This window comes from Panicum virgatum, chromosome 8K (assembly GCF_016808335.1).
Source record: "Panicum virgatum strain AP13 chromosome 8K, P.virgatum_v5, whole genome shotgun sequence".
Lineage (NCBI taxonomy): Eukaryota > Viridiplantae > Streptophyta > Magnoliopsida > Poales > Poaceae > Panicum > Panicum virgatum.
Genome location: NC_053143.1, coordinates 14130488 through 14142874, shown reverse-complemented (window position 1 = coordinate 14142874; position 12387 = coordinate 14130488). Strand labels below are relative to the sequence as shown.

The 12387-nt window shown below is 44.2% G+C and overlaps 1 pseudogene; it reads left to right on the top strand.

Annotated features, from left to right (window-relative positions):
* The first annotated feature begins 3554 nt into the window (after nucleotides 1-3554).
* LOC120645480 overlaps nucleotides 3555-12387 on the top strand; it is a 49520-nt pseudogene continuing 40687 nt past the window's right edge.

Genomic DNA, 12387 nt, shown 5'->3' with positions numbered 1-12387 from the left:
TCAAGCTGATTAAGGGTGAGAGTGGGATTACTCTTTCGCAATCTCATTATGTGGAGAAGATATTGAGTCACTTTGGCTATGTAGATAGCAAGCGTTCTCCAACCCCTTATAATCCCAGTGTGATACTCCAACAGAACAAAAAGATTCAAAAGATCAGCTGAGATACTCCCAGATGATTGGTTCACTCATGTACTTAGTTAGCGCAACGAGACCCGACATATCTTTTGCTGTGAGCAAATTGAGCAGGTTCATATCCAACCCGGGTACTAATCATTGGCATGCACTTGAAAGGGTTATGCACTATCTAGTTGGTACTATGAGTTATGTGATTCACTATTCTAGGCACCCTGTTGTGCTTGAGGGATATAGTGATTCGAACTGGATATCTGATGCTGATGAGCTTTATGCTACTAGTGGGTATGTGTTTACCCTTAGAGGTGGTGCAATATCATGGAGGTCTTGCAAACAGACCATTTTGACGAGGTCAACCATGGAAGCAGAACTTACTGCTTTAGATACAGCCACTGTTGAGGTAGAGTGGCTGCGTGAGCTCTTGATGGACTTGCCTGTGGTTGAGAAACCAGTGCCGGCTATCCTTATGAACTATGACAATCAAACGGTGATAGTCAAAGTGAACAGTGCTAAGGATAATGCAAAGTCATCAAGACATGTTAAAAGACAACTGAAGTCTGTCAGGAAGATGAGAAACTCCAGAGTGATAAGTGTGACTTATATTCAAACAGACAAAAACCTGGCAGATCCCTTTACAAAAGGGCTATCACAGAATGTGATAGAAAGTGCATTGAGGGAGATGGGTTTAAGACCCATATAGTTGCCATAGTAGTAACCCAACCTATGTGATCGGAGATCCCGTGAATTAGGACCTGAGAAGAACAAGCTATCGGTTGACTGAGGAGAGTAACTTCCTTTAGAACCCTCTTTTAGTGAAGATGCAATACTCTCAGATGCTGTATGGTAGGTTGGCTATGTGCCTTAATGTGTTTCTATTGGCTTGGTTAAGTGAAGATGCTGTCCTACAGAGCATTCTTGAAAGAAGCACACCTATATGAGCCCGACTGTTGAACATTGCAGTCTATGAGACTTGGGTAATCTCTAGCAAGCTCATGAAGAGACCAGGGAGCATGACGTATATGCTCCAACCGCGGAGTAGACTACTGGCAGCCATGTATTGGTTAGGACCTTGAGTGAAACTTGTCCGCACCAAACTTGCAATTCATGGCGTAGTCCATTGTTCAAATTGTGGATAAGTGTAGCTTGAAGTTCTAGGTGAGAGTACAACTTAACAGTCCTCCCTGAAACACTGGTATATCAAACACTAGTGAGAAACTGGCAAATCTCAAAATGGGCATTTGAGATCTGGTGGGGGGTTATTGGAATTTTGGGCTTGGCCCATTAATTATTTCAGCTATTCCAAATAAATCTCAAAGGCCCATATAAGCATGAGGAAGTGAAGAAGTGGTGCAAACCTTTAGTCCCACCTTGCTTGTGGAAGTTGAGGATGGCTAACTTAAATAGTGAGGCCATCCTTTCCTCTTAAAGCTATGTGTGTGGGGGAGAGAAAGGGAACTCCACATGCGCGCGCTTGCTCGCCTCGCCTCGCCGGGCCCGGGACGGGGTGAAATACACGGGCACGCGATGTCCGCGTGAATGGTCCGCCGAAATTCGGCTCCTCGCCTTGCAGGGGCGCAATTTATTTTTTGGTTGCTTGACTGTTAGGTTTGCGAGATATGGAAGGTCTAGTCGGTTTCCTGATCTGATTACGGATCCGATTACGACACGAGGTCGTGGGCTCTCCTATATATACAACCTATCAGCTGCCACCAAAATACATCTAATCTGAGTTAGGGTTTTCCCTCCTCTCGCTAATGCGCCGCCACCATAGTCTTCTCCATCCCGAGCACCGGCGTGCACCGGCGAACGGGAGAGCAGGTCTCCGGAACCTTTCGTCTTTGGGATCTTGCACCGGGAGAGGGCGAATAAGGTTTTTGGGGAGCACCCGTCGCGACTGCTCAGCGATCTTCGCCACGGCTCGTCCACCATCCTAGTCCGGTGCTGCGGCGTATCGACATCTGCAATGCCGTTTGCTGCGCTCCGTTCGCACAACCGCCATCATCCCGTCAGCGCCGTTCATCTTCCCGACAGCAAACGCTCAGTACGTACACTGTTATTTAGTTCAGTGTTTAATCATGTTTTCTGCTATCATGTTTTTACTGCATCTTGTTACTAGTATGATAGTGTTGTTCATGCTAGTTCTAGTCAAGTTCATGATCTATTTATTTAGAATTTAATCGGACAATTGCCTAATTATTCAACACACACAAAGTTTCATCCTAGGGCCAATCTCAATGCAAGTTTCACATAAGTTTCATACTCATTAAACAGTATACCACATTAGAAAAATAGGTGACATAACATAGAATTTATGAAGAGATAGAGGAGTTGGGTTTCATGGGGATGAAACTTGGTGTACACCGTTACCAAAACTATGAAACTAGAATGAAACCCCCTTTGAGAGCAATTAGTTTCATCATCGCAACTTCTTGATCTCATGTGCTCATGCCTAATGTGTTAGTAATTAATTTATCTACAATAATTGTTAGGGCCGGGGTTACACAATTAATGTGGCATATTTGATCTAAACACCATACAACAATTAAATGCTATGTCTAATATATGAAACGGTGAAGTGAAACTATGCATTGTGAGAGGTTGTTTCATGCATCAGCCTAAACCTCTAAGATGATGTGGCCCTCTACGTAATCGGGTAATGAAACACTCCATTGAGTTGAGAATGTCCTGATAATGAAAACTCTCTCTTCCTTCATAATTTTATTGCCATGTCATAAAAAATGATGATTGTCTTATCATTAAATGAGAATGGAACTCTCATAAAACCTCCACTACAAACGGCTAGATGCCTTCTAACATGTTATCTCATAATTTAAATAGTTGACAAGAAAATGAGCAATAGTGCTTGTGATAGTATTTGTTGGAGGCCAAAATTGGCAATAACCGAGGCCGACCGGTCTGACAGGTTAGGCCGACCGGTCAGACCGGTCTGGGTTTGTAATCCGAGTAGGGTTAGGGTTTCATGTTAAGAGTCCTATTGTAACCCGATTTTGATGGGGTACGTCCTCCCCGGCCTATAAATATAAAGGCTGCGGCCGGTTGAGGGTTTTCTAACCACAATCGAATCAATACAATCTCTTTTACCCTTTATTCAAACCCTAATCTTTTCCAACCCCTTTGCTGTTCTTTGCTCGTCTCTACGGTGTTCAAGGACGTCTTGAGTGGCCTGCTGACCTCAAGGCAACCCTAGATCTTCGAGTTCTGACGGGTCCCTCCCGAGCTTGAGGTTCTAGGTTTTTGCGTGTTTCTGCCTTAACCGATCTGACCGGTCGCCGTTTGAAGCCCGTTGGTGATTGATCGTTGTGATCTGCGCGTACTAGCACACTGGTGTGTTGACCAGATTAGCGTCAACATACTTTTTGGCGACTCCGCTGGGGACGAAGAAGCAATCTATATCGGTTACAATGACCGGTGAATTAGGAGATGCTTCCAAGATAGATCCGTTGAATGCTATCAACGTTTCTTATGAAGATCTATCTGAGGAGCAGCGCCAGAAGTTTGAGGCCAACCTCAAACAACAGAACAAGGAGCTCAAGGCGAGGATGCTAGTGTGCTATGGGAAAACTCGGCAAGGTGTGGTCGAGACAGAGAAGTTTGTCATGCCGTCGATCTCATCTACTACACCACCTCCGCCTGCTCCCGCAGTCTTCAATGTAAGTTCCGCTCCTCAAGATCTATACAGCATGTTATTATCTGATCTTGGGAAGAAGATCAACGATACGCAGCTATACACACAAAATATCTTGATTAATCTATCTGAGCGTATGGATAGGATGGAGAAGGGTAAGACTGTGGATACCACGTACTCTACAAAAGATCTTTACCCTAGTTTGGCAGCTCCTACATCTACAGTTAATGTGGAATTTGGGATGCCACCGAATTATTTTGTTGGGCAATCACCACCACCAGGCACCGTTTGGCCCACCACGGTCGAACCGGTCAGACCGGTCACGACGACCGGTCAGACCGCTGCCTCGGCGGCAGGAGCGGTCAGACCGGTCCCTCAGACCGGTCAGACTGGCGCCATGGTGATGGGCTCGACGTCTGCTCCGGCGCTTGCGCCAATTCCGAGTTCGGCTGCTCCTGGCCGAACAGATGAGTTGGAGGGTTTCGTGCCGCCGTATACTACCAGATCTTACGGTGAACCTCCTTTCCCACCCTCTATGCCGCAGGATGTTTGGGATGACTTGACAAAAAATAATCCCCATCATGCTACACAGACGATGAGTACTACTGAACCAGTAACTAATCGTCTAGCAATGAATGCCCAAACATCTAGTAGCGGGAACTATGAGGCCGATCTTGCTAGGATGAGAGCTGATTTAAATACTTTGCTTGGTACTAAACTTAGTCAGCTGGGCATAAATCCTGGTAGGCATAAATCCTTAGTCAGCTTACGATTTGGTTCCTTATCCCACGGGGTGGGGTGTTCCCGATTTTATTAAATTTAGTGGGGATGATAATCGGTCGACTTGGGAGCACATAAGTCACTATGTGGCTCAATTGGGTGAGGTTAGTTCTAGTAACTCTTTGCGGGTGCGTTTATTTTCTTTGTCGTTAACTAGAACTGCTTTTTCTTGGTTTTCTGCATTACCCCCAAATTTGGTCCGCTCTTGGAACGAATTAGAATAAAAGTTTCATGATCACTTTTATAGTGGGGATAATGAAGCGAAATTGACAGATTTAACATCGGTTAAACAAACTAGAGATGAATCGGTATCCGATTACTTCAAGAGATTTAAAGAAGTTAAAAACCGATGCTTTAATTTGTCAATTTCTGATAAGGATTTGGTAGATGTTGCTCTTAATGGTTTGCGCTCATACTTGAAAGAAAAGCTCAAACGGTTTGATTACTTTAATCTTGATGCTTTGCAACTTCGGGCAATGAACCTAGAGTATAAAATTAAAAATTCCAAGGATGCATATAAGCCTTATCGATCTAATACTCATGTTGTTGAATATGATTCTTATTCTTCGGCCGATGAGGATAATGAGGTTTACACCGCCGAATTTGTTTGGCCATCATCGGCCAAACCAACTTCTTGTGCATCACTTAAGCCGACTCAAAAGGGTCGGAAAGAAGAGATGAAATTTACATTTGATGTTTCCAAATGTGATCGCATTTTTGATGAGTTGTTGCGTTTGGGGCATATTAAGATTACTCATGTTATACCACCGCTTGAGGAGTTAAAGCGGCGTGCATATTGTAAGTTTCATAACTCTCATTCTCATGCGACTAACGATTGTAATGTATTCCGTCGCTAGGTTGAATCGGCCATGAATGAAGGACGATTGATTTTTCCTGAGATGAAAGTTGACAAGACACCGTTTCCTGTTCACACCATCGCACATACTATTGATCTGAGCAATGCAAAGGTGCTGCTTCGGCCAGAACAAGCCGAAGGTGCAGAAGGCAAAAATGTGGTGTTTGGTGAAACAAGGCCGAAGAATGCTAATGACAAGATTCTGGCCACGGAAGTGGTTCTAGGAAAGGCTCCTGATGGCAAGGAGCTAATAAAAATTACTGTCAAAGCTAAAGTGCCCGGGGGACAACAGAGTTCTTCTGCTGCTGCGAGTCGGCCCGCTGTCCAGGACCGACCGGTCAGACCGTCCGTCCCAGGGTCGACCAAGAACTTTCAAGCCCAATTGTTCGAAAGAGGGTACTTGGAAGTAGAACGTGCCAAAGATTCAAGGGAAGATGGTTGCTCAGAAACCAACCTTTGGCCAGCTTCTGATCAAGTACACGAAGGCCGTTCAACAAGATCGGCCACTAAAAAAGAGATCTTGGTCACCCCCACGTCGAGGTGGTTCCCCAATGAGGGAAGGACCTAACAAGCGCAGAGGTGATGCTGTCACCGTGTTCCCACCGCAGAGGGCATATGCTACTATGCCATGGATGCCTCCGGCATCAAATGCTACAAATCCGGCGTGGGAACACGAAGGAGTCTGGATGCAGTACTTCCCTATGCCATATCCTCTGCATTATCAAGGGGAAGGCTCCAGAATGCTGGTTCATGACCGATTGGGCTCCCGCCAATCTGGTCAGCAGCAATATGCTGCACCGGTCAGACTGGTCCAGCCCGACCGGTCAGACTGGTCCAGCCCGACCGGTCAGACTGGTCTTAGCAGAGACCGGTCCAGTCCCATCCTCCGAAGCTAGAGTATCGCATCAAGAAAAAGGAGGGTGAGGTTCAGCCCATGGAAGCGGATTCTGACAGGATCACCACCGATGATGTCATTAAAATCAGTGATGTGAATGTGGTGGTCAAGGATGTTGGAAAGAAGCTGATGATGTTTGGAAAATCGGCTCAAACAGATTCCCAAAAGTGTGTGTTGGCCAATGATCATGAGGCCAGTAGTAGCAGCTCGGCGAGCAAGTTCCACCAGCTTAGGTGGTGCCCACCGGGTTTAAGCCACTCACAAAAGTGGAGGTTACAGTGCTTGAGGCGCCAGGAGCAGAAGGAGCAAGAGGCCGAAAAACTCTGGGATGAGCACTTCAATAAATATCGGCCAATGGTTCCTCAAGAGAGAGAGTGGCGAGCCAAGCCCATTGCGCAATCAACAAGACCGGTTGAACCACCCCAGGTAACCGGTCTGACCGGTGCAGCGGACCGGTCTGACCGCCAGGCGCAACTGGTCAGACCGGTCGAGCCTGTTATCGAGTAGGTGGCCGAAGTTAATACTTCGGCTTCACGCGATGAAGTTCCAGTAGTTCTTGCAGCTTTGGCTGAAGAGGAACTAGTGGATTACGAAGCTTCTCCGATGCACAACAACACGGAGATAAATGTTGTGCGTTTCTCCAAAGAATACTACGTTGTTAATAATATTATTGTTGGATAAACCAGTATGAACCTGAAAAGGAATTAAATAAAGAGGTGTTCTCACACCGAATACTAGAATATGTATGTACATCTATGCTGTGGTTTAATTTGTTCATTTAGGTTGGTACCTATTAAACTAAAGAGACATAAATTTTCCAGCAATAAGAACAAACTAAGGACGTGAAATGAGGGCAACTAAATTTTTTAGGTTCCTTATGGTGGAACAAATACACCTAAATTTAAGTCCTAGCCTCAAAATGTGTGCTCATATTTCCCACCTATGCACTCACACATGAGTGTATAACTGTATATAGCCAAAACTCTGTTTCTATTAGAATCCGCAGTTGCAATAATCATGGTGCAAATTTGACTTAAGATATTGTTCTTGCCATCCCCACAGAAATACACCTAATTAATATGCTCGATCCGAATGCTGAAGCATTTTTTTGAAAAAAATCCTTTTCACCATGCTCACGCAATGGTTTATACTAAAATGAATCGATGGTTACTTGTGGATACTAGCGCATTTCAATATTTTTTTGCGAAGGGAGGGATTTATATTAAAAGAGAAGCACAGTACGCCCCCAAATTACAACTAAGACCCTAACAAAAAGGAAAATTACAACGAAGTCCTCCGAGCTCTGTTGTTGCTAACTCCTGTCGCTGCCGCCGGAGAAGACGACGCGCACCGGTGAGACCTCCACCGCAGCTCCGACGAGGGGCTCCAATCCTTGGAAGATGCTGCATGATCCAGCGCCCCGGCTCACCCGAGGCGCATCTTGACCACTGAAGGAGCATCGGCCACCACCCGGCGAATAGCACTGGAAGATGAAGCTGACACCACCACCGACGAGCAGCAGCAGCCTAGCACCAAATCCACATCGGCCCGCCATGGAGTGACCCAAGCAAACCGACCGGAAAGAAATCTGCCGCTAGCGAAATGAATCCCGGCGAGGAAAACAAGCCCCCAGGGGGCATACAAAAGCTCCATCCCAAACACAAAAGGATAAAGCACAACTAACCTCCTCCTTGGACCTTCGCCAGAGCCGGCGCCGTCGCCGCCGCCAGATTTGTCGGTAGATATATACTGTAAAATGAATATGTTCATAGTTAAAGTCAAAACTCGAGATTTAGATCAGATACTCTTATATGTTCCCAAGCTCTTCATACAAACAATATACCTCTGACTGAATCAGGCACCAATAATGTTTTTTATACAACAGTATATTGTCAACTTATTGTTACAGCCTAAATATAAGACTATAGATGAATAACTGATGAGGATCCCATGCGCCCTTGTGCAATACTTTTAACAAAAGAAGATAATGATGGGAAATCACCAGCACCCCTTCAGTTTTGCTAAGAATCGATGATAGGAACATGGAGTCCAGAAGTCTAACTCAACGAAACAAACATACCCACCAAGACTGACCTCCAATAATCCTCCCACGCACCTGTTCTTCGTGTCTATCCTACAGCTCTTGCTTGGTGTACTGCAAGTGGCTATTGAAATGTGCAAGTATGCCCCTGTCTTCTTGTATATGAACTCCTGATTCCTCCCATCCCTATTTGAATGTAGCATCTAATTTTCTCATGACACTTGCTTTTTACCTTCTTCGCTACTTTTCTTCCACAGTCCTTGAGACACAATGACATCAGTCGCGGGCCGGCATGCTTATATATGTACAATGCACACACGGAAAAATGGATAATGACTGAACTTCAATGCAAGGAAATTACATCATAATTTATAGTAGTGTACAATTGCACCAACCAGAGCAAGAGTCTACAGTCTAGCATGTGGACATTGGCAAGGAGTTAATGACTCATATATAAACGCACAACCAAATATGCTACTACTTGGACGTGAATATTTGCTAGACCAACGTACGATTTGGTCAAGAGCACCCCCCCTCGTCTCTCCATGTATATATGAATTCCGTATCACTAGTAGATGTTAGTTCATTTAGCTTCCGAATAATGGGTACAGAATTGCATGAAGCAACTTCTTCCTCTTAGCTGCCAGAGCTATAGGGTGCAGCCCCAGGAAAAGTAGTAGTCCATAACTGAAGTTTTCATCTTCCATCAGTTTGAAAATAACATTGATGATTCTCTGCACCTAATTTTTGAAAATTTATCTATAGTGATTTAGGGTTTGTCAACTTTGATTAAAAAAAGATGATAAAAAATGAGCTCTTTTACAATAATTGTAAAGTACCAAAGGATACTTTCAGGTACTTACTCTCTTGAATTTTTTCTGGCCGTCGATCTATGAAAATTAAATTAAATTAGTACTTGGTCCCACATTTTGGAAGTACCAGATACTTTACCCTAGGTACTTCTGGGTACTTCCTGTCTTCATCACCGTAGGATTTTACCAGATGGACGGCTCCTATTTTTTTCAATCATTGTAAATTTTTTCTAAAAAAATTGATGGAAGGGAGCACAGGAATGAAAATGACACTACTACAACCACCTTCATCACTGCTGGGTCAGAACCCTCCTTCACCATCGGCTTGAGGTGGCGTTGGATTAGAGTCGGTGAAGATGGGTCGGTCATCACCACTGGTACACATGAACCGATGGTGAAACTCAGTCTACAACAGATTAAAATTACCAGTTTGATCGCCATCAGCCCATCACCTTGGAGACAAATTCTCAGTGCCTCCTTTTCCTATTCATATATACTTCAAATCTACAACAGATGTCATGTTATTTGACTGTCTCGTTCTCCTTATAGTTTTGTCCAGGAGTACACTTTTGGAATAGATGGGCTTGGACGGAAAGACTATGGCTGTTAATTAGGTGGAGGAATGAGAACGTGCACATATAGAAATGTAGGCTCACTTGTCACAAGGTATTGGCTGGAAGCCAGATAGGGACTTTAGGTGCAAGCCAAATGTTAAAAACTCGGCCAGGTGGGGAAAGACCACCCCACCGGTATTAGTTTAAGAAGAAGCCTCGGATTCCCCGACCGAGAAAATTCCCGAACCCTGACCCCGCCCTGACACTGGGAGACGTAACCCCTGGGAACTGCGCCTGGGCCATGTAAGGGTCCTCAGGCCGACCTGGGCCGTCTCACAACCTGTGCTTTGGCACACGGGGCCAGCGAGGGGATTTTTTTTACCCTCGGTCTGAAATTCGCTCCCACAGGGAGTCGAACTCAGGACCTGAGGGGTACCGCCGGAGTGACTAACCAACTGGGCTAGCATCCTTTGGCAGACGGTATATGGCAAACTTAAGTTAATAGACTAGATTATATATTGAACTAGCTGCTTCCGGCCTTTTGAGAAGTAGATACATTGGAAAACAAAATAAGGGGAAAATGGCTCATTATATTGTCCAGTAGAATGAATCCGTTTTTTTTTCTTTCAAAGTTGTGATTTCGATGGTCCTTATTTTTCTTTTAATTTATTCATTTAGGTTGGTACCTACTTCAATTAAAGATGTATGAATACTCCTACAATAATTACAAACCTAATTAAGAAAATAAACTGAGCGTAGGTGAAACATAAATGAGCTCCTCTGAAGGAACTATACGAGTTCAGAGTCCTGTCCTGCACTGTGCGCTTTGTGATGATACAGCAGGTGAAACAATGCAACAGCTATTCCTGTCCTGCACTGCTTCCATCTCAAAAGAGTGGTGACATCTGGTTAGCCTGCAAGTCCCGGATAATGCACCCCCTTTCCGGATCCTGTAATTCACAATTTTAGCAAGAGCTGGCAGTGCCTTCCTAGCTATATGAAAGTTATCATAGCAATGTGCTTGAGTATATGGACAACGAGGAATGACCTCATTAGGCTGGTGGCTAGTGCTGATTTGTTGTGAGAAAAAAATAATGCTGGCTGACTGGTAGTTGGTGGCTAATGCTGATTTGGTATGAGAAAAAATACTATTAGCTGGTTGCAGCGAACAGAGTGATTTTCAACCAGTGACCACGCGAAGAACATCAACCTATGGGGCCAAGTTTAAGCATGAGCTTGCTCGGGTTATCCATCGAGAGCAAAGCCACATTAGGCTGCTGGGCTTAGTTCTCTCTCTTGTTTCTTTACTCTTTCCTCTCTGTTTTTTTTTTGCTCTTCTCTACAGTTTTTACTCTTTAGCTTGTAAAATTTCTCAATAATTTAATATAAAAACCTGTAGGACTGATGTTGCCCCCTCCTGTTCCATTCAAAACGAAGTTTTTTCCCCGAATTGAATCCATTTGCTCTTCTGCAAATATGTAACATGACCATTATTTCTTAGTGGGCCAAACCTCATGGATGCTTTTATCTGGAAATTCCAGAACAGGAATTTTTCTGAGGCTTGTAGGCAACTTTGCAGCTAAAGCATCAATGAAACATGCACCTTGGCAATCTATTGTAGAAGAAATGTGTAATAATATTCTGAACCTTATTAATTAATTCTTGATGCCTACATTTCCCACTGCATAACCCCCTAATCATCCCCCATTCTATTATGTACTGCATAACTTTGATTTAGGGTTTGTAAACTTTGATATAAAAAAAAGGTATCCAATGCGAAATTGTTGGGGTGAAAACATTACAATATCAGTCTAGTGTGGAAGGAAGCATAAGAACAAAATGACAAGTTTAGTACCCGCCTCATGCGGACACTCCCTCCCCTCCACTGCCAGCAAGACATGCATCGCTTTCTTCAAAACAGGAAGACATACATCGTTGGATAAAACTTTTGTCGCGGTTTGCTTCAAGAAGTCTGCTGTTTTGGTTTGACTCCTTGGCCTTGCATAGGAAATTATAAGAACATCAGTATATGGCAGAGAGCATGGCGGAGCATAGTGCTACACTGGTAGCAAAGTTGCAAATGCCAAATCCACTAAATGAACTTAGTGTTGAACTCTTTTGATTCCTCCTAATGATCTCTCAGTACCAAGCTCCCCTTGAAAGTATGGACGTGAGGCCTCATAGTCAACAGAGTTGGAGAACTGCAACAGTGTACTCATGATCATCCAGAGCGCAATGTCATCATCGTCCTTTAGGAATTGCTAATAATCGAGGCGTCTAACGATCTTGAGGTGGGGTGTGAACTATCTTGAGCTTTCGAATGCCATTCTGAGAGTCATAGGATCAAGGACACCCAACGCCATTCAATGATACGAGAAGCGACGCCACAACAATTTAAATCCAAATTCTTGGTGCCTCCATTTCCTATCAGAATGAACTGCATAATAATGTCCCTTGCCATTCTCGCCCTTCTCCATGTTCTCTCTAAAGTTTTAAGATGATGAACTAGAGGATAACTGATGGATATGCGATATATGACTCCCCAACTACATGAAGACAAATGGGTAATATAGGCCAGTGTTCCAAGTTCACTTACTAAGGTACAATGATTGGTGGAACCCTTTGTACCCCCATTAATATTTATGGAATAACTAAATCACAATCAGATGGC